Genomic DNA, 19,046 nt, shown 5'->3' with positions numbered 1-19,046 from the left:
CTCCCGTGCGCGGAGAGGAAAGGCGCGGGCGGGCCGGCCGGCGCTCGGTTGGGCTTCGGCCCAGCGGGCGTAGCGCGGTTTTTTTTTTTAATAAATTCCGCGGAAAATAATCGTAGAAAAGTAAATAAAAATCAGAAAAATATGAAATAAATTTTCCCCGTCTAGTTAGAAAATCTAGAATAGGGTGAACATTTTTATAATCCAAAATAAATATTTTGAAAATATGCAATATTTTTAATGCAATAAAAATTGCAAATAAATTTCAAATAATGATTTTAACATTTTTCCTCCAGTATTTCAATTGTTTTGGAGAAGTCATATGTTCTCCTCTCGTTCATTTAAAATGAAATATTTTTCCGGAGAGAAAAATAATTAAAACCACAATCCTCGTTTGAAAATCAAATTTGAAAATTCGAGAAAATCCCCAACTCTCTCCGAGGGTCCTTGAGTTGCTTAGGATTTATCGAGGATTTGTCAAAATGCAACAAAACATGATATGCAATGATGATCTATGTATAACATTCCAAATTGAAAATTTGGGATGTTACAAGCAGAGATTGAAGAAGCACGACAGCCGTTGGATGGACATCCAACAGTCACTGCTCTCGTGTGTTGACTATAAGTTGACAGGGCGCTGCATGTGCGTCAACCTTTTTTTTATGAAAGCATACGCGTCAACCTGTAGTAGGCGCACAAGTCAGCCTCTAATCTGTGGAAAACAGCATACAACACATCTGCTATTATTTCTAATAATGTACAGCCCATTTGCTAATTCTTAAGAATTTTTTTGGAGCCCATCTTCTTTTTGTTAGCATTACACCCCATATTGTGGCCACGGTTAAAAAGTATATGAAATTTTGCATATTTTGGTGCGGTCAACTGTTTTTAATCCAGAAATATCGATTCACATTCAAACTATTTTGAAAAATAATTTATATAAATATAAAATCCAAATAATTGTCCATGCATAAAAATCAATGGAATTTAAGATCTTGTAATGAAAAAAATTGAAACTAATTCCCGATTTGATGTGTTTTAAAAATGTACAGCCCATTTCTGGGCAAACCGAATGAAACTCTCCTCGTCTTGAAAGATTTGCAGCCCAGCAGGGCCGATAAAGCAAGTAGGCCTTGTTTGGGTATTTCTTAAAAAAATAGAACTGGGCTAGCCATTTTCAGCAAGAAAAAAACACAACTGGGCTCATGATGTGGTAAACATAAATAAAACCCTGGCTAGACGGGCCACAGCCCCCGCACAGCCCCGTTGTTACCCTGGTCCGTCGCTAAAACTAGTATAAATAACAACTGCTTGTTCCTAAAAAAACTGCGCGACTTGCTGGGTCCCTGGTGTCAGCCGCTCGTAGTGTAATTCTCTCGTTTATTGACTACGTTGACAATGGCGTGAGCCCCAGATGTCCAACCATTAGGAGGAACCATATTTTTGGGCTTGTAATATAGAGGCACTTGCTTGCGTACTGCCATGACGCTAGTGGGTCCCTAATGTCATCCTCTCCACGTACAGTCATCTCCTTGTTCCTCTCGGTTGTTGACAACATTGACAACGCAAGAGGGCAGCGCACCGCGCACGGCGAGCGAACCAAGGCCGCAAGGCGGAGGATGACGGCGAGGCCTCGGACGGAACGAACAGGAGCCGTGGAAGATGCGCCGGACCAGTCGCAGGCGGAGGGGAGTACGAGGGTTGACTGGTTCGGGCGCGGGTGCGTGTTGGGGCTGACGTCGCCAGAGAATAACAGGACGTGTGGGGGAATAGAGGGAGGGACTGGCCAACGTTGGAGGGTACGTACGGTAGGGCGGCGGAGGCGCAGCCAGCCATGGGAGGCGGGAGCAGGCGGAGCCGACGGGGTGGTTTGGTTTGGGCGGTTGGAGGAAGAAGAAGACAAGAGATAAAAGATACATGACAGATGTTGGATTTCAATCCAACGGCTGGTAGGCAGAATCGTTTGTTGACTGGCTAGTAAGTCGACACCACCTTGGATAGGCTATTTCCTCGCGGGTCCCAAATGTCAGAATCCAAATCTGTCACGGTCATGCAGCCTTTCCTATGAAAATTTACAGCCCATTTGATGTGCTAGTTCGAAATAAGTTTGTGGGTGCTGGTGGGGGCTAATCACTTGGCTTATGTAATGCATAGTGAGCTCAAGCAGCCGGCGAGAGTGATGTTATTTCCCTTGGTTGGGATTTGTTACAATATTCCAAATTGAAAATTTGGGATGTTACAAACCTACCCCCCTTAAGATGAATCTCGCCCTCGAGATTCGGGTTGGCTAGAAAACAGGTGGGAGTGGTCTTTCCGTAGATCTTCCTCTCGCTCCCAGGTGGCTTCATCTTCTGTGTGGTGACTCCACTGAACTTTGCAAAACTTGATAACCTTGCTGCGGGTAACTCGGCTGGCATACTCGAGAATCTTAACTGGTTTCTCCTCATAGGTCAAATCACTTTCCAACTGTATCGCTTCCAGTGGCACAGTATCTCTCAGTGGTATCTCAGCCATCTCTGCGTGGCACTTCTTCAACTGCGAAACGTGAAATACATCATGAACTCCAGACAATCCTTCGGGCAATTCCAGCTTGTAAGCAACTTCTCCCATACGTCCCAACACTCTGTATGGTCCGATAAAATGGGGCGCTAACTTTCCTTTAACTCCAAAGCGTTTCACTCCTCGAAGTGGTGATACTCGAAGATACACTCTGTCTCCGACTTCGTGAACGGTCTCCTTTCGTTTAGAATCGGCATAACTCTTCTGCCTGGACTGGGCTACCTTGAGCCTATCGCGAATCAACCTCACTTTCTGTTCAGACTCCTTAATCAAATCTGGTCCAAACAACTAACGATCTCCAACTTCGTCCCATAACAACGGTGTTCTACACCTCCTTCCGTACAAAGCTTCGAAAGGGGCCATCTTCAAACTGGTTTGATAACTGTTGTTATATGAAAACTCCGCATATGGCAAATTGTCGTCCCAACTAGATCCATAATCTAGTGCACAAGCTCTCAACATGTCCTCCAAAATCTGGTTGACTCTTTCGGTCTGTCCATCTGTCTGTGGGTGAAATGCTGTACTAAATTCCAGCCTGGTTCCCAACGTTTCATGTAACTGCTTCCAAAACTTCGAGGTAAATTGGGTTCCTCTGTCTGATAGAATGGTCCTCGGAACTCCATGCAAGCATACTATCCTGATCATGTATATTTTTGCCAACTTAGCACTGGTGTAAGTGGTCTTCACTGGAATGAAATGAGCCACTTTCGTCAATCGGTCGACTACAACCCATATCGAGTCATAGCCTGAACGAGTCCTGGGTAATCCTGTGATAAAATCCATGCCTATTTTATCCCACTTCCATTCGGGTATCGGCAATGGCTGTAACAATCCTGCTGGCTTCTGATGCTCTGCCTTCACTCTCTGACATACATCACAAACTGCTACATACTCTGCAATATCCTTCTTCATTCCGGTCCACCAGAAAGTATTCTTCAAGTCCAAATACATCTTGGTATTCCCTGGGTGAATCGAGTACGGTGAATCATGGGCTTCCTGCAAAATCAACTTCCTGATCTCCGGATCATTAGGCACATATACGCGGTCCTCGAACCATAAGGTATCGTGCTCATCCTCACGAAATCCCTTGGCTTTTCCTTTGCTCATCTTCTCCTTTATCTCTTCAATCTCCTTGTCTGTCTTCTGAGCTTCTCTGATCCTTTCCATCAAGGTAGACTGAATCTCCAATGTCGCTAAATAGCCTCTTGGGACTATCTCCAAACATAGCTCGCGTAGGTCCTCGGCTAACTCCTGAGGTAACTCTCCTGTCATGAGGGTGTTGATATGACTCTTGCGGCTCAACGCGTCTGCTACTACGTTAGCCTTTCCAGGGTGATAATGCAATCTCATATCATAATCCTTGATGAGCTCCAACCATCTCCTCTGTCTGAGATTTAACTCCTTCTGCGTGAAAATGTACTTCAAACTCTTGTGATCCGTGTACACCTCACAATGGTTTCCGATGAGAAAATGTCTCCATGTCTTCAAAGCATGCACCACGGCTGCTAATTCCAAATCGTGCGTAGCATGATTCTTCTCATGGGGTTTAAGTTGTCGTGAAGCATATGACACAACTCTTCCTTCCTGCATAAGCACTGCTCCAAGTCCTCGACGAGAAGCGTCGCAATAAACTTCATAGTCCTTGCGTTGATCTGGCAGAATCAACACTGGTGAGGTAACCAATCGTTTCTTCAACTCTTGGAAACTAGCTTCACATTCCTCAGTCCAATTGAACTTGGTGTCCTTCTTCAATAGCTCAGTCATGGGCTTAGCAATCCTTGAGAAATTCTTGATGAATCTCCGGTAGTATCCTGCAAGTCCAAGAAAACTCCGGATTTCTCCAACTGTCGCGGGTGATTCCCAACTTGTCACTGTGTCAACCTTGGCAGGGTCTACTGCTATTCCTTCTCCAGAAATAACATGTCCAAGGAATCCAACTTCCTTCAACCAAAACTCACACTTGCTGAACTTGGCATATAACTGATGTTCTCTGAGCTTCTCAAGTACCAATCGCAAATGCTCCTCATGCTCTTCTTCATCCTTGGAAAAGATTAAAATATCATCAATGAACACCACGACGAACTTATCCAAAAACTCCATAAACACTTTGTTCATCAGGTTCATGAAATAGGCAGGTGCGTTAGTCAGTCCAAATGACATAACGGTATACTCATACAATCCATATCTGGTGGTAAACGCCGTCTTAGGTATATCCTGCTCTCGAATCTTTAACTGATGGTATCCTGATCGTAGATCGATCTTGGAAAATACTTTAGCTCCCTGCAGGCGGTCAAACAAATCGTTGATCATCGGTAGTGGGTACTTGTTTTTGATGGTCACTTCATTCAATCCTCGGTAATCAACAACCATCCTTAGTGATCCATCTTTCTTCTCCACTAGAAGTACTGGTGATCCCCAAGGTGACGAACTTGGGCGAATATAGCCTTTATCCAGTAACTCCTTGATCTGCTTCTTAATTTCCTCCAAATCCTTTGCGGGCATCCTGTACGGTCTCTTAGATATTGGCCCTGTGCCTGGCAAAAGTTCAATCAAGAACTCAATGTCTCTATCCGGTGGCATGCCTGGCAACTCTTCTGGAAATACATCCGGATAGTCCTTCACCACTGGTACTTCCTCCTGTACAACTCCTGATAATGAATTTACTTGACTCCTCTTTGGCATATGCCGGGATACATACTTGATCCTTTTTCCTTCCGGGGTGGTAAGCAAAATCGTCTTGCTGGCACAATCGATGTTTCCTCCATACAACGATAGCCAATCCATTCCCAAAATCACATCCAAACCTTGCAATTCCAAAACAATGAGGTCCGAGGGGAAAACATGCCTACCAATGGCCAATGGTATCTGAAAACATCCTTGGGTGGCCATATACTCTGCTCCTGGCGAGGTTACTAACATAGGGTTTCTGAGGACTTTGGTGGACATCTTAAACTTATTCACGAATCCCCTTGATATGTATGAATGCGATGCACCAGTATCGAAAAGAACAGTTGCAGTAAATGACTTAACCAAAAACTTACCTATTACTGCATCAGGCTGAGCTTCAACCTCCTCCACGCTCACGTGGTTCACATGTCCTTTGTTGAACGGGTTCGGCTTCTTCCCAGAGCTTCCATTGCCATTTCCATTTTGGGCTTCAGGACATTCATTTGCATAATGTCCATTCTTCTGGCACTTAAAACAAGTGACTTGGCTCAAGTCCATCTTGGCTGGGGTAGATGGGTTGGTGCGGTTCTGTCCGTTGCTTCCTCCATTCCCATTACCATTCTTGGAGCCATTATGGTTGTGCGAACTACCTCCTCCATGGGTATGCTGAAACTGTCCTCCCGGCTTCGGGGTAAATCGAGGCTTCTGCTGAGCTCCTGAGTTATACTTCCCTTGTCCATACTTCCTCTTACGGTTTTCAATCTGCTGTTGCTTCCCTTCAATCATGAGAGCTCTATCTACCAGCTCCTGGTAGTTGTTGAAAGTTGCTACCATCAACTGCATGCTCAGTTCATGATTTAGTCCTTCCAAAAACTTCTCCTGCTTGGCAGCATCTGTAGCAACGTCATCTGGTGCATAACGTGCTAACTTACTGAATTCCTCCACATACTGGCCTACGGTGCGTCCTCCTTGGCGTAGGTTGCGAAACTCACGCTTCTTCATAGCCATAGCTCCTGCTGAAACATGAGCTGTACGGAAAGCTTGCTGAAACTGGTCCCATGTGACAGTGTCAATAGGGTGCGTGGCTGTATAATTCTCCCACCATGATGCTGCGGGTCCATCAAGCTGATGTGCGGCAAAACGCACTCTTTCCGCATCTGTGCATCCTGCAGTGGTCAACTCCCTTCCAACTTTGCGAAGCCAATCATCTGCTACAATCGGCTCGGTGCTACTGGAAAACACCGGCGGGTTTAGCCTTAAGAAACGGGCTAAGTGATCAACAGGTGGTGGTGGCGGTGGGTTGTTGTTGTTGTTGCCTTGGTTCTGCACTAACACTTGCATCAGGGCATTCTATTGCTGAATCAACTGGGTGATCTCTGGCGGGAAAACAAATCCGGTGTCGCGTCTCGGAGGCATCTGATAGGTTTAGAAAAGATGAGAGTTAAGAATAGAATGAGGTCTAGAGAGAAAACACTACCCATATGCTCATGAGACAAATTCAATCAATATCACTCAATCAATCCAAACAAGGCAAAACAATCGATCTAACTAGCGTTACAAGTGCTTGAACTATACTATTAAATGGGGGAAAACTACTACTGATATGGTGGTCTACTAGAAATTCTGATCCGTTGAAGACTCCATGATGTCTGCTCCAGCTTCATCAATCCATTCGTCTTCACTTGGTTCCGAGTCGGTGTCGTCGATGATGATGTAGTTATCCGGACAAGTGCATTCGTCGACTTCTGCTTTTGGCACTGGGTTTCCCACGAATGCTCCAATCTTATTCTCCAGGTCATCAATCTTCCCTACTAGTGCGTTGATTTCCTCCAAGTAATCTTCGCGTGTAGCCTTGAGTTCTTCTTGGAGTTCCTTGATCTTCGTGAATGCCTTCTTCAGTTCTTCCTTGTCCGTGCACATCTGGTTCTCCTGGCGTCGAATATGTTGGTTCTGCTCCTGGATGAAAGCTGCAATTGATCCATCCTTCTTGGTCTTGATCATCTCCCATTGCGCGTCTCGACGTCCACAAATTTGGTAAATTGTATCCTTAAGCTCCTGGTGGTAGACTTCTCCGATGCGTCCCATGGCGATGTGTGCGGCCATGCTCTTCCCTAAACTCCAAATTGGTGCTTCGAAAACCAATCTCATGGGTTCCGTAATTGGCACAAACGTCCTTCCTGGAATGATAACTTGAATCTTCCAGCTCTCCTCTTCAGGTAATGTGGCGTTGTAGGTTCCGGTGACGCTTGGTATTCCTATGTTCAAGTACTTGGTGACTTCCTTCAAATGTCGTCCAAACGGTGTGTCTTCATCCGGTTGCATGAACTTGCTCCTTGCATTCACCATTCCTAAAAGAGTAGAAAGTGGAGAGGGGTCAGAAATGAGAAGAGAGAAGCTTTCTAGGGCTTAAGCTTAGTGGTCGTGTCCTATAGTCAGCGTGTGCTCTGATACCAACTTTGTAGCGACCAGACCTCAAATGGCCTGTGCTGCTGTGCACCAGTGTCATCCCTGGATCAGTAATGCTGACATGCACAGTACAAATGGAGGTTTTATAACAGAGTAGCAATCACAGACTTATTACATCGAATATCTCCAAAGAGATTAAGTATGAGAGCATGGCTTAAGGCCATCTAACAACGATAACAGCGGAAGACTTGGAAGATAAGTGAGTCCATCAACTCCAGCGGCATCACTGAGTATAAGACCACGACCTAGGGCATCTTACTCGTCGTCTGAAAAGTCTGCAACACGAAACGTTGAAGCCCAAAAACGGGTCAGCACATAGAATATGCTGGCAAAGTAACACATAGAGAATAATGAACAATGACAATGCTATACTATATGCATATATGGCTGGTGGAAAGCTCTATGGTTACAGTTTTTGCGAAAAGCCAATTTTATCCTACTTCAAAGGAATAAATTTTATTTAACTATCATGGTGGTTGTGAAACATTGAGATGGTTGACAGCATCTCAATCCCAATTAAAAAGTCATCAATAACCCAACAAAATTAATTAGAACTAACATAGTGTTGAGATTCACATGATAATCCAAGTACTAGAGGAGTACGAGGGTTCAATGGTTCGGCTGCGGTGTGAGGCTGCCGTCGCCGCAGGGCCTGGCCAGCGGTGGGAATAGTAGGGGGCGGTGAGGCCTCCGCAGCAGCACAGCCGGCCACGAGAGGCAGGAGCATGCGGCACGACCGGCGCTGCTTTGGGCGGCTGGAGCAAGAAGACCAGAGGTTGAAGAAGCACTACGGCCGTTGGATGGACATCGTACGGTCACTGGAGCTAGAATCGTTCATATTGACTATGTTGACAAAGCCCTTCGTCCCCGTCAACTTAGTAGGCCCACAAGTCAGCCTCCCACCAAGGTGGGTCCCAGCTAGCCGGGGGAGTATTCATTTTTTTTGTGCGTAATAAGGAGGCACTTCCGGTGGGTCCGAGCTGACAGCGGGGGGAACGTTTTTTTCGCAAAATACAAAGGCCCTTCCTGTGGGTCCTACGTGTCAGGTGGAGGAATCATTATTTTGCGCGTAATAAGGAGGCATTTCCTTGCGTGCGGCCGTGGACCCAGTTGTCAGCCTCTCCACGTACAGTCCACTTCCGATGGATGTCGTTCATTGACCACGTTGACCAGGCCGCGCCGAGAGCACCAGGGCGGTGGACGACGGCGAGGCCTAGGAAGGGAACGACACGGAGCCAGGGAATACTCGACAGTTGTTTCCCACGCGGAGGAGTACGAGGGTTTACAGTTCGTCTGCCGTCGCCGGAGAATAACAGCATGTGTGGGTGAGTAGAGGGATGGCTAGGCCAGCGATGGGAGTACGGTGGGGCCGTGAGGCCTGCGCGACAGCATAGCCGGCCGTGGGAGGAGGGAGCAGGCAGTCCCGCCGGCGCTTGTTTGAGCGGCTGGAGCATGAAGAGCAGTGTAGCGACCAGACCTCAAATGGCCTGTGCTGCTGTGCACCAGTGTCATCCCTGGATCAGTAATGCTGACACGCACAGTACAAATGGAGGTTTTATAACAGAGTAGCAATCACACACTTATTACATCGAATATCTCCAAAGAGATTAAGTATGAGAGCATGGCTTAAGGCCATCTAACAACGATAACAGCGGAAGACTTGGAAGATAAGTGAGTCCATCAACTCCAGCGGCATCACTGAGTATAAGACCACGACCTAGGGCATCTTACTCGTCGTCTGAAAAGTCTGCAACATGAAACGTTGCAGCCCGAAAACGGGTCAGCACATAGAATATGCTGGCAAAGTAACACATAGAGAATAATGAACAATGACAATGCTATACTATATGCATATATGGCTGGTGGAAAGCTCTATGGTTACAGTTTTTGCTAAAAGCCAATTTTATCCTACTTCAAAGGAATAAATTTTATTTAACTATCATGGTGGTTGTGAAACATTGAGATGGTTGACAGCATCTCAATCCCAATTAAAAAGTCATCAATAACCCAACAAAATTAATTAGAAGTAACATAGTGTCGAGATTCACATGATAATCCAAGTACTAGATACTCAAGTTGTCCATAACCGGGGACACGGCTAACCATGATTAGTTTGTACACTCTGCAGAGGTTTGTGCACTTTTCCCCACAAGACTTGATCTCCTCCGTTGGATTACTCGCACTACATGGTGTTTGAGTAACGGATGACCAAGACACAGTCTTTCAGAAGTGTTTGCACCTTACGTATGGGTAGACAGTTACACCTACTTTCCCCTACATCTGCTAGTCTACCACTGTAAGAGTTCACACAACTTAGTCAACCATGCTAGAGCCCATAATAGCTTGCGGCTGCACACGGAAGTTTCTAGCATGAATAATCTCATGATCCCTTTGAACCTGGGTGGCGGTCCAAAAGAAAAACAGGCAATCCTGGAATACCCAGGTACCTCAATCCACCCAGATGTGAGTTTAAGTTGCCACCTTAAGTAAACCATTAATTAACAATCTCACATCTGTCATGAATTTCACTCAAACCCAATCCACGTCTACGAGCATAGCATGGCAATAGAAAAGCAACGTAGAAGTAACTCCCAAGGGTTTGAATAGAAAACAGGTAATAGGTTCTACCTCAACTACTTCCCAATACCCACAATTTAATTAGATCCTAATCATGCAAGTGTTTGAGGAAAACAGATCTAATGCAAATAAAACTGGGTATGAACGGGATATGATCAAAGTGTTACTTGCCTTGCTGATGATCCGCAAAACCTAGCGATTCGAAGTAACAAGCGGCACACTCCGGGTACTCTATCGCAAACAAACAAGCATACAATCAGTACTCATCTAATGCACAGGTAAAACTCGAATGAAAGATCCAACCAGAAAGTTCAACTTAAGAACTCCGGTTTGCAAAAAGAATCAACTCGAAAGAAGCAACGAAAGTCAAACGGCGAAAGAAAGAAACTTCGTTTGCTAATCTGGATCTAGGTCAAATTTTACTGTAGCAAAAACTTATTTGAGTAGGTTAAACGGAAAGAGAATTTCGAGACGAAACTCTAGGCGCTTGAATCGCCTGATTCCGATAAACGAGCGAGAAGTTAAACAGAATCGAAGATTCGACCAGAAATCGAATCTGAGAAAATAATGAGAAAATCTGACGAAAAAGAAAAACGGACGAACGGTTAAATAACGGACGTTCGTTAACAGAGAAAAACCGACGAACGCGTTCGTTAGAACGAACGGTTCGGTGAACGCTCGTAAAATAATAAAACCGAAAAAAACCGATCTAGGTTTTTTTTTAAAACGAAGGGTTTTTTTTACAGAAAACCGGCAACGACGAACGGGCGACGGCAGTACCTCGTCGGGGCTCCGGCGAGGGCTTCCGGCGGGCGCGGGGCTTGGCGGCGGGGAACGGGGCTCGGGGGGGCGACTCCGACGACGAGGGGCGGCGGCTCCGGCGGCTCCCGGCGGCGGCGGCGGGCAAGGCGAACGGCGGCGGCGGCGAGGCGAGATGCGGGGCGGCGGCGGGGCTACTCCGGCGGCGGCGGTGAGAGGAAAAAGGAGAGGGGGGTATTTAAGGAGGGGGGGCCGAGGGTGGCTTGGGGAAGGGGCGGGCGAGGGGAGGCGTGCGGCGGCCGGACTCGGCAAGGCGGCGGCGGCGCTCCCGTGCGTGGAGAGGAAAGGCGCGGGCGGGCCGGCCGGCGCTCGGTTGGGCTTCGGCCCAGCGGGCGTAGCGCGGTTTTTTTTTTTAATAAATTCCGCGGAAAATAATCGTAGAAAAGTAAATAAAAATCAGAAAAATATGAAATAAATTTTCCCCGTCTAGTTAGAAAATCTAGAATAGGGTGAACATTTTTATAATCCAAAATAAATATTTTGAAAATATGCAATATTTTTAATGCAATAAAAATTGCAAATAAATTTCAAATAATGATTTTAACATTTTTCCTCCAGTATTTCAATTGTTTTGGAGAAGTCATATGTTCTCCTCTCGTTCATTTAAAATGAAATATTTTTCCGGAGAGAAAAATAATTAAAACCACAATCCTCGTTTGAAAATCAAATTTGAAAATTCGAGAAAATCCCCAACTCTCTCCGAGGGTCCTTGAGTTGCTTAGGATTTATCGAGGATTTGTCAAAATGCAACAAAACATGATATGCAATGATGATCTATGTATAACATTCCAAATTGAAAATTTGGGATGTTACAAGCAGAGATTGAAGAAGCACGACAGCCGTTGGATGGACATCCAACAGTCACTGCTCTCGTGTGTTGACTATAAGTTGACAGGGCGCTGCATGTGCGTCAACCTTTTTTTTATGAAAGCATACGCGTCAACCTGTAGTAGGCGCACAAGTCAGCCTCTAATCTGTGGAAAACAGCATACAACACATCTGCTATTATTTCTAATAATGTACAGCCCATTTGCTAATTCTTAAGAATGTTTTTGGAGCCCATCTTCTTTTTGTTAGCATTACACCCCATATTGTGGCCACGGTTAAAAAGTATATGAAATTTTGCATATTTTGGTGCGGTCAACTGTTTTTAATCCAGAAATATCGATTCACATTCAAACTATTTTGAAAAATAATTTATATAAATATAAAATCCAAATAATTGTCCATGCATAAAAATCAATGGAATTTAAGATCTTGTAATGAAAAAAATTGAAACTAATTCCCGATTTGATGTGTTTTAAAAATGTACAGCCCATTTCTGGGCAAACCGAATGAAACTCTCCTCGTCTTGAAAGATTTGCAGCCCAGCAGGGCCGATAAAGCAAGTAGGCCTTGTTTGGGTATTTCTTAAAAAAATAGAACTGGGCTAGCCATTTTCAGCAAGAAAAAAACACAACTGGGCTCATGATGTGGTAAACATAAATAAAACCCTGGCTAGACGGGCCACAGCCCCCGCACAGCCCCGTTGTTACCCTGGTCCGTCGCTAAAACTAGTATAAATAACAACTGCTTGTTCCTAAAAAAACTGCGCGACTTGCTGGGTCCCTGGTGTCAGCCGCTCGTAGTGTAATTCTCTCGTTTATTGACTACGTTGACAATGGCGTGAGCCCCAGATGTCCAACCATTAGGAGGAACCATATTTTTGGGCTTGTAATATAGAGGCACTTGCTTGCGTACTGCCATGACGCTAGTGGGTCCCTAATGTCATCCTCTCCACGTACAGTCATCTCCTTGTTCCTCTCGGTTGTTGACAACATTGACAACGCAAGAGGGCAGCGCACCGCGCACGGCGAGCGAACCAAGGCCGCAAGGCGGAGGATGACGGCGAGGCCTCGGACGGAACGAACAGGAGCCGTGGAAGATGCGCCGGACCAGTCGCAGGCGGAGGGGAGTACGAGGGTTGACTGGTTCGGGCGCGGGTGCGTGTTGGGGCTGACGTCGCCAGAGAATAACAGGACGTGTGGGGGAATAGAGGGAGGGACTGGCCAACGTTGGAGGGTACGTACGGTAGGGCGGCGGAGGCGCAGCCAGCCATGGGAGGCGGGAGCAGGCGGAGCCGACGGGGTGGTTTGGTTTGGGCGGTTGGAGGAAGAAGAAGACAAGAGATAAAAGATACATGACAGATGTTGGATTTCAATCCAACGGCTGGTAGGCAGAATCGTTTGTTGACTGGCTAGTAAGTCGACACCACCTTGGATAGGCTATTTCCTCGCGGGTCCCAAATGTCAGAATCCAAATCTGTCACGGTCATGCAGCCTTTCCTATGAAAATTTACAGCCCATTTGATGTGCTAGTTCGAAATAAGTTTGTGGGTGCTGGTGGGGGCTAATCACTTGGCTTATGTAATGCATAGTGAGCTCAAGCAGCCGGCGAGAGTGATGTTATTTCCCTTGGTTGGGATTTGTTACAATATTCCAAATTGAAAATTTGGGATGTTACAAACCTACCCCCCTTAAGATGAATCTCGCCCTCGAGATTCGGGTTGGCTAGAAAACAGGTGGGAGTGGTCTTTCCGTAGATCTTCCTCTCGCTCCCAGGTGGCTTCATCTTCTGTGTGGTGACTCCACTGAACTTTGCAAAACTTGATAACCTTGCTGCGGGTAACTCGGCTGGCATACTCGAGAATCTTAACTGGTTTCTCCTCATAGGTCAAATCACTTTCCAACTGTATCGCTTCCAGTGGCACAGTATCTCTCAGTGGTATCTCAGCCATCTCTGCGTGGCACTTCTTCAACTGCGAAACGTGAAATACATCATGAACTCCAGACAATCCTTCGGGCAATTCCAGCTTGTAAGCAACTTCTCCCATACGTCCCAACACTCTGTATGGTCCGATAAAATGGGGCGCTAACTTTCCTTTAACTCCAAAGCGTTTCACTCCTCGAAGTGGTGATACTCGAAGATACACTCTGTCTCCGACTTCGTGAACGGTCTCCTTTCATTTAGAATCGGCATAACTCTTCTGCCTGGACTGGGCTACCTTGAGCCTATCGCGAATCAACCTCACTTTCTGTTCAGACTCCTTAATCAAATCTGGTCCAAACAACTAACGATCTCCAACTTCGTCCCATAACAACGGTGTTCTACACCTCCTTCCGTACAAAGCTTCGAAAGGGGCCATCTTCAAACTGGTTTGATAACTGTTGTTATATGAAAACTCCGCATATGGCAAATTGTCGTCCCAACTAGATCCATAATCTAGTGCACAAGCTCTCAACATGTCCTCCAAAATCTGGTTGACTCTTTCGGTCTGTCCATCTGTCTGTGGGTGAAATGCTGTACTAAATTCCAGCCTGGTTCCCAACGTTTCATGTAACTGCTTCCAAAACTTCGAGGTAAATTGGGTTCCTCTGTCTGATAGAATGGTCCTCGGAACTCCATGCAAGCATACTATCCTGATCATGTATATTTTTGCCAACTTAGCACTGGTGTAAGTGGTCTTCACTGGAATGAAATGAGCCACTTTCGTCAATCGGTCGACTACAACCCATATCGAGTCATAGCCTGAACGAGTCCTGGGTAATCCTGTGATAAAATCCATGCCTATTTTATCCCACTTCCATTCGGGTATCGGCAATGGCTGTAACAATCCTGCTGGCTTCTGATGCTCTGCCTTCACTCTCTGACATACATCACAAACTGCTACATACTCTGCAATATCCTTCTTCATTCCGGTCCACCAGAAAGTATTCTTCAAGTCCAAATACATCTTGGTATTCCCTGGGTGAATCGAGTACGGTGAATCATGGGCTTCCTGCAAAATCAACTTCCTGATCTCCGGATCATTAGGCACATATACGCGGTCCTCGAACCATAAGGTATCGTGCTCATCCTCACGAAATCCCTTGGCTTTTCCTTTGCTCATCTTCTCCTTTATCTCTTCAATCTCCTTGTCTGTCTTCTGAGCTTCTCTGATCCTTTCCATCAAGGTAGACTGAATCTCCAATGTCGCTAAATAGCCTCTTGGGACTATCTCCAAACATAGCTCGCGTAGGTCCTCGGCTAACTCCTGAGGTAACTCTCCTGTCATGAGGGTGTTGATATGACTCTTGCGGCTCAACGCGTCTGCTACTACGTTAGCCTTTCCAGGGTGATAATGCAATCTCATATCATAATCCTTGATGAGCTCCAACCATCTCCTCTGTCTGAGATTTAACTCCTTCTGCGTGAAAATGTACTTCAAACTCTTGTGATCCGTGTACACCTCACAATGGTTTCCGATGAGAAAATGTCTCCATGTCTTCAAAGCATGCACCACGGCTGCTAATTCCAAATCGTGCGTAGCATGATTCTTCTCATGGGGTTTAAGTTGTCGTGAAGCATATGACACAACTCTTCCTTCCTGCATAAGCACTGCTCCAAGTCCTCGACGAGAAGCGTCGCAATAAACTTCATAGTCCTTGCGTTGATCTGGCAGAATCAACACTGGTGAGGTAACCAATCGTTTCTTCAACTCTTGGAAACTAGCTTCACATTCCTCAGTCCAATTGAACTTGGTGTCCTTCTTCAATAGCTCAGTCATGGGCTTAGCAATCCTTGAGAAATTCTTGATGAATCTCCGGTAGTATCCTGCAAGTCCAAGAAAACTCCGGATTTCTCCAACTGTCGCGGGTGATTCCCAACTTGTCACTGTGTCAACCTTGGCAGGGTCTACTGCTATTCCTTCTCCAGAAATAACATGTCCAAGGAATCCAACTTCCTTCAACCAAAACTCACACTTGCTGAACTTGGCATATAACTGATGTTCTCTGAGCTTCTCAAGTACCAATCGCAAATGCTCCTCATGCTCTTCTTCATCCTTGGAAAAGATTAAAATATCATCAATGAACACCACGACGAACTTATCCAAAAACTCCATAAACACTTTGTTCATCAGGTTCATGAAATAGGCAGGTGCGTTAGTCAGTCCAAATGACATAACGGTATACTCATACAATCCATATCTGGTGGTAAACGCCGTCTTAGGTATATCCTGCTCTCGAATCTTTAACTGATGGTATCCTGATCGTAGATCGATCTTGGAAAATACTTTAGCTCCCTGCAGGCGGTCAAACAAATCGTTGATCATCGGTAGTGGGTACTTGTTTTTGATGGTCACTTCATTCAATCCTCGGTAATCAACAACCATCCTTAGTGATCCATCTTTCTTCTCCACTAGAAGTACTGGTGATCCCCAAGGTGACGAACTTGGGCGAATATAGCCTTTATCCAGTAACTCCTTGATCTGCTTCTTAATTTCCTCCAAATCCTTTGCGGGCATCCTGTACGGTCTCTTAGATATTGGCCCTGTGCCTGGCAAAAGTTCAATCAAGAACTCAATGTCTCTATCCGGTGGCATGCCTGGCAACTCTTCTGGAAATACATCCGGATAGTCCTTCACCACTGGTACTTCCTCCTGTACAACTCCTGATAATGAATTTACTTGACTCCTCTTTGGCATATGCCGGGATACATACTTGATCCTTTTTCCTTCCGGGGTGGTAAGCAAAATCGTCTTGCTGGCACAATCGATGTTTCCTCCATACAACGATAGCCAATCCATTCCCAAAATCACATCCAAACCTTGCAATTCCAAAACAATGAGGTCCGAGGGGAAAACATGCCTACCAATGGCCAATGGTATCTGAAAACATCCTTGGGTGGCCATATACTCTGCTCCTGGCGAGGTTACTAACATAGGGTTTCTGAGGACTTTGGTGGACATCTTAAACTTATTCACGAATCCCCTTGATATGTATGAATGCGATGCACCAGTATCGAAAAGAACAGTTGCAGTAAATGACTTAACCAAAAACTTACCTATTACTGCATCAGGCTGAGCTTCAACCTCCTCCACGCTCACGTGGTTCACATGTCCTTTGTTGAACGGGTTCGGCTTCTTCCCAGAGCTTCCATTGCCATTTCCATTTTGGGCTTCAGGACATTCATTTGCATAATGTCCATTCTTCTGGCACTTAAAACAAGTGACTTGGCTCAAGTCCATCTTGGCTGGGGTAGATGGGTTGGTGCGGTTCTGTCCGTTGCTTCCTCCATTCCCATTACCATTCTTGGAGCCATTATGGTTGTGCGAACTACCTCCTCCATGGGTATGCTGAAACTGTCCTCCCGGCTTCGGGGTAAATCGAGGCTTCTGCTGAGCTCCTGAGTTATACTTCCCTTGTCCATACTTCCTCTTACGGTTTTCAATCTGCTGTTGCTTCCCTTCAATCATGAGAGCTCTATCTACCAGCTCCTGGTAGTTGTTGAAAGTTGCTACCATCAACTGCATGCTCAGTTCATGATTTAGTCCTTCCAAAAACTTCTCCTGCTTGGCAGCATCTGTAGCAACGTCATCTGGTGCATAACGTGCTAACTTACTGAATTCCTCCACATACTGGCCTACGGTGCGTCCTCCTTGGCGTAGGTTGCGAAACTCACGCTTCTTCATAGCCATAGCTCCTGCTGAAACATGAGCTGTACGGAAAGCTTGCTGAAACTGGTCCCATGTGACAGTGTCAATAGGGTGCGTGGCTGTATAATTCTCCCACCATGATGCTGCGGGTCCATCAAGCTGATGTGCGGCAAAACGCACTCTTTCCGCATCTGTGCATCCTGCAGTGGTCAACTCCCTTCCAACTTTGCGAAGCCAATCATCTGCTACAATCGGCTCGGTGCTACTGGAAAACACCGGCGGGTTTAGCCTTAAGAAACGGGCTAAGTGATCAACAGGTGGTGGTGGCGGTGGGTTGTTGTTGTTGTTGCCTTGGTTCTGCACTAACACTTGCATCAGGGCATTCTATTGCTGAATCAACTGGGTGATCTCTGGCGGGAAAACAAATCCGGTGTCGCGTCTCGGAGGCATCTGATAGGTTTAGAAAAGATGAGAGTTAAGAATAGAATGAGGTCTAGAGAGAAAACACTACCCATATGCTCATGAGACAAATTCAATCAATATCACTCAATCAATCCAAACAAGGCAAAACAATCGATCTAACTAGCGTTACAAGTGCTTGAACTATACTATTAAATGGGGGAAAACTACTACTGATATGGTGGTCTACTAGAAATTCTGATCCGTTGAAGACTCCATGATGTCTGCTCCAGCTTCATCAATCCATTCGTCTTCACTTGGTTCCGAGTCGGTGTCGTCGATGATGATGTAGTTATCCGGACAAGTGCATTCGTCGACTTCTGCTTTTGGCACTGGGTTTCCCACGAATGCTCCAATCTTATTCTCCAGGTCATCAATCTTCCCTACTAGTGCGTTGATTTCCTCCAAGTAATCTTCGCGTGTAGCCTTGAGTTCTTCTTGGAGTTCCTTGATCTTCGTGAATGCCTTCTTCAGTTCTTCCTTGTCCGTGCACATCTGGTTCTCCTGGCGTCGAATATGTTGGTTCTGCTCCTGGATGAAAGCTGCAATTGATCCATCCTTCTTGGTCTTGATCATCTCCCATTGCGCGTCTCGACGTCCACAAATTTGGTAAATTGTATCCTTAAGCTCCTGGTGGTAGACTTCTCCGATGCGTCCCATGGCGATGTGTGCGGCCATGCTCTTCCCTAAACTCCAAGTTGGTGCTTCGAAAACCAATCTCATGGGTTCCGTAATTGGCACAAACGTCCTTCCTGGAATGATAACTTGAATCTTCCAGCTCTCCTCTTCAGGTAATGTGGCGTTGTAGGTTCCGGTGACGCTTGGTATTCCTATGTTCAAGTACTTGGTGACTTCCTTCAAATGTCGTCCAAACGGTGTGTCTTCATCCGGTTGCATGAACTTGCTCCTTGCATTCACCATTCCTAAAAGAGTAGAAAGTGGAGAGGGGTCAGAAATGAGAAGAGAGAAGCTTTCTAGGGCTTAAGCTTAGTGGTCGTGTCCTATAGTCAGCGTGTGCTCTGATACCAACTTTGTAGCGACCAGACCT

This window comes from Aegilops tauschii, chromosome 5, assembly GCF_002575655.3.
Source record: "Aegilops tauschii subsp. strangulata cultivar AL8/78 chromosome 5, Aet v6.0, whole genome shotgun sequence".
Lineage (NCBI taxonomy): Eukaryota > Viridiplantae > Streptophyta > Magnoliopsida > Poales > Poaceae > Aegilops > Aegilops tauschii.
Note: the sequence above shows the minus strand (reverse complement) of the source record.